This window comes from Gymnoscopelus braueri, assembly GCF_963280865.1.
Source record: "Gymnoscopelus braueri genome assembly, chromosome: 20".
NCBI lineage: Eukaryota > Metazoa > Chordata > Actinopteri > Myctophiformes > Myctophidae > Gymnoscopelus > Gymnoscopelus braueri.
This window is the reverse complement of record NC_137622.1, coordinates 35,520,159-35,525,093: the sequence shown is the minus strand read 5'-3', so window position 1 is coordinate 35,525,093 and position 4,935 is coordinate 35,520,159.

The window sequence follows — 4,935 nt, the reverse complement described above, 5'->3', positions numbered from 1 at the left end:
TATTATTTTTATCAATGTTTGCCTGTTATCATTCCTATGGTACCAACATCAATACAGCATGGAATTGTGGACAAAATCTTATCCAACGATAACAAAATATTCTAAGTCTTGGGTCTGAGAGGCTAAATCTCATCAAACGGTGGTCCGTGGCTCAAATGCTGAATAAATAATGGACCTTGATATGAAAAGGGTTGAAAACCACTGCTCTACTCTTTTCTCACCTCATTTATTTTCTCCTCACAAGGTATCCGCTTTCATCCTCCTTTTGTTTAAAGCTGCACTGCGTAACCTTCCTCTTTGACACTGGATTTGAACCCGCGGTTTCCTGCTTAAGTGCTGACATTTTTTACCATTGAGCTAATAGACCCGACAGATCCCGTGTCTAGGTGAGACATGATCTAACTGTCTCAATAGAAGAGCAGGGAGACAACATATAACCACCCCACTTGTATAAATTGTATTGCATTATCATACTCTACCATATAGATTGGACAAAATTACATTTTATCCCTGGAAAAAAAAGTGACATAGTGGCAGTGCCATCGCTTTCTTCTAAAGAACAGATTGCAGGGTGTAATACAGCAGCTTTGCTCCAGGAGTCCTGTCGTCATTCACTTTTATTATTCAGTAAACTGAGAATAAGTCTGTTTTTTTTTCCTCCCCGCCAGCTCTCATGTTGCTCTCATGCAGACTCCTTACCGAAAACCATTTCAAAGTTCCTTGCATGGTTCCTTTATCTATAAAGTGAGCTAGTCGGGTTGGTTGATCCTGAAAGGTTTCCTGGCTGCCAGGCTCTTTTTCACAGCTTTAAACCACATGGTTCGCTGAGCTGCTGCTGTTAGCACCATTGATGCTCCCATGGGGTAACCGGAACTCGCCCCAAAACACACTCGCCCACACACTTTTGTTTCGCGGACCGCTCGCCCCCAGCGGTTCTCGTATTCTTGTATTCGTTTTAGTGAGGTTAAAGGGTAGGGTAAGTGATATATTTTGGTAAAAGCAAAAAGGGTTTTGCTAAAAGGTTAAAGCACTATATTCTGATAATATTCATTGCTACAGAGTGTTTGTTCAGTAACAGGGGTCTCTTTGTCTCTCCAGCTCTTTAATAAACTGAAAATACATGTTCAGGTAGGTGACAAAATGTCCCATTTATCAGCTTCATTTTTATAATGTTCCAGTTCCAATTCTGTCATCACTTCCAATTTCACTTGGTTAATATGTAACCTGACTGAGTTCTCTATCCTGATTGGATAAAATTAGTATTCTGACCTGAAAATGCCTTTTCTGTTTAATAAAGAGGTGGAGAGACATGGAAACGCCTGCTACTGAACAAACACTCTATAGCAATGAGTACGCTACTATCAGAATATAGAGCTATTTAACACTTATTTTAACCAAAGAAAATCACTTACCCTACCTTTAAGGTTAGGATTGAGTATGTTTTGGAATAAGGTTAGGTTTAGGCATAGTTTTACTGAGGTTACGTTTAGGAATAAAGTTAGGTTTAGGCATAGTTTTACTGAGGTTACGTTTAGGAATAAGGTTAGGTTTATGCATAGTTTTACTGAGGTTACGTTTAGGAATAAGGTTAGGTTTATGCATAGTTTTACTGAGGTTACGTTTAGGAATAAGGTTAGGTTTATGCATAGTTTTACTGAGGTTACATTTAGGAATAAGGTTAGGTTTATGCATAGTTTTACTGAGGTTACGTTTAGGAATAAGGTTAGGTTTATGCATAGTTTTACTGAGGTTACGTTTAGGAATAAGGTTAGGTTTATGCAAAGTTTTACTGAGGTTACGTTTAGGAATAAGGTTAGGTTTATGCATAGTTTTACTGAGGTTACGTTTAGGAATAAGGTTAGGTTTATGCATAGTTTTACTGAGGTTACGTTTAGGAATAAGGTTTATGCATAGTTTTACAGAGGTTACGTTTAGGAATAAGGTTAGGTTTAGGCATAGTTTTACTGAGGTTACGTTTAGGAATAAGGTTAGGTTTATGCATAGTTTTACTGAGGTTACGTTTAGGAATAAGGTTTATGCATAGTTTCACTGAGGTTACGTTTAGGAATAAGGTTAGGTTTATGCATAGTTTTACTGAGGTTACGTTTAGGAATAAGGTTAGGTTTATGCATAGTTTTACTGAGGTTACGTTTAGGAATAAGGTTAGGTTTATGCATAGTTTTACTGAGGTTACGTTTAGGAATAAGGTTAGGTTTATGCATAGTTTTACTGAGGTTACGTTTAGGAATAAAGTTAGGTTTAGGCATAGTTTTACTGAGGTTACGTTTAGGAATAAGGTTAGGTTTATGCATAGTTTTACTGAGGTTACGTTTAGGAATAAGATTAGGTTTAGGCATAGTTTTACTGAGGTTACGTTTAGGAATAAAGTTAGGTTTATGCATAGTTTTACTGAGGTTACGTTTAGGAATAAGGTTAGGTTTAGGAATAGTTTTACTGAGGTTATGTTTAGGAATACCTAGTGTCGACCGTTCCGAGGTCACCGGATTCGACCCGGGGCGAGCAGGTTTTGGGTTGAACGTTCTTGTATTCCTCCCAGGGATTAACCACAAGTGTAGGCCTACACACTTTTCTTCTGTTGAGAGTATCATAACAAAACCAAATGTCTAAAAGCCCCATTAGCAACCCCTAGAGTCTGTGCTGCTCTGACAAAAGTGTCATGGATCGACTAATATTTTTAACCATGCGACTTCACTACTAAGAAAGAGAACAATTTAAATGTAGTAATAGCATAATTGTATATATGTGTGTGTTTGTGTGTGTGTGTGGGGGGGGGGGTTGTGGTGGCACTAGAAGAAAAGTCATGAGACAAATTCTAATACTCTTAACACATTGGGTGCCAGAGGTTTATTAAAATATTATACGTTGAGTGCCAGCATTTCTTCCATCCACTTGCGTTATACATTTCGTGCTGTGAGAAGCCCCGACGCGGAAATGCATGTAAACAAAGCGTGCGTGCGAGACGGCGGAGGGTCCCGACTAACGCCTGGAACAATAATATTTCCAACGCGACCCTCCATTGCAGCGTGATCGCCGATCGAAAACGGCTCGTTTCCACCACATTAAAAAGAAATGGAGATATTAAGCTTTTAATCAAGGAGATAACATTGAAAACGCCGACCGGAAGGATTTTTGACATGGAGCCACATCCAGCCTCTTCTTCTCAGAAACTGCTTGGGTGATGTCAAAGTTTCGTTTTAGCGCCCCACGTGGCCCACATGTATAAAAATAGAATTGGGTCAAAAACGGTCCGGACCGTTTTCGGCACTTCTCGTTTGGACCCTCAAAAACGGTCCGGACCGTTTTTGGCATTCAATGTGTTAACTTCCACACTCGAGTCCTCGAGTGTGGCAACTTAGTCCCGCTTCTGAGCGAGGAGGCGAGTCCAGAGGAATTGAGCAGCTTAGACTGATAGCTACATTCCAATACTCCAAAGTTTTGCCTACTCGCTCCTCCGTCCTGCAGATGTCATGTTGTATATTGGTCGCAGTATTTCTTTCTTATTTTGCTTATGAATTGAGCTGTTTGACATGCATTCCCGCACACCCGTGCACAGCAAACAGCATGATTGTGTAAATAAAGATCAAACCAGTATTTAATTTATTGCTTCAGTAGTTCTGATCACTACTGCTATTCAGTATAATATAAATCTTCCAGTTTAGTCAAAGATGTGTCATCTTCTGTTTACTAAAGAGCTGGAGAGGCCCCTGAACAAAATACTCTATAGTAATGATTACTATCAGGGCTTTAACCTTAACAATAAACCTTTTGTTTTAACCAAAACAAATATCACGTACAGCACCTTTAACTGTAACAAATTGTCTTTCAGTTCAATTCCATGACACATTTCCCTTGTTGTGTCAAGGCGCTTTACCTAGAGATGAGACCATCCATTAATGTATGTCCAACATGCATTTGTTAAGGTTAAAATGTAGCCTTGTATCAAGACTATCATAAATGCATTTTATCAAGTCTGACTTTAGTCACTGGACATCCGCACGAAAAGCCTGTACTTCTCTGTACAAAAAAAAACATATAAAGTGCTGACTAGAGATGCGCGGATGGGTTTTTTTGTCACCCAAATCCGCGTTAACAAGTTCATTATCCATCCGCCATCCACCCGCGGTACTTATATCATCCTATTTATAGATCCGCACCAACCGCACCAAATAATTGTTATTTTCCTGACGTTAGTTTTCTTATAAACAGTGTTACTCACCACTGTCGCGATGCAGTGACTGTATACAATCCACAACCATGGTAACAACAAGCGCACGTCTTCATTAAGTTACTTTCGCTTTCAACCACTTTGTTGCCATGTCGGCTTTTTATAAGCTTTTTATAAGCGACTTTTAATATAATAAACTTTATTTATATAGCACCTTTCATGACATAAATGCAGCTCAAAGTGCTTTACAGAAAAAGAAAGAAAAAGTGAAAACAAAACACAGAGCTAAAACAATGCTCTGTGTTGCGACTTTTGGGCTTGTTTGGCACTTGTTTTGGGCTTGTTTTCATAGACCTGGCTACTTATTTCTCTCGCAACCTGGCAACACTGGCTGCTGCCTGCAAAGCAACATGTGAGCGGCTATTTTGTGCCTGGTGTAAAATGACGTAATATTAAAATACTACAAACGCACACACGGTGAAATTAAGTGCTTTTTAAAAGCTATTATAGGCCTATAGATTGATATCATTAATTTAATTCCCGCATTACTTCACCCGCGGTTTATCCAATATGAATTAATAATTATATTTGATTGACCCAAATCCACCCAAACTGCGGTTAACTGCGGCAACCGCGGCTAAAACCGCGATCCGCGCATCTCTAGTGCTGACCCTGTAGGTTCAGTTTCTGACATACGAACATGTACAGAACAGAACTGCGTGTAGGGTCCGTTATGACAGCGATGATGT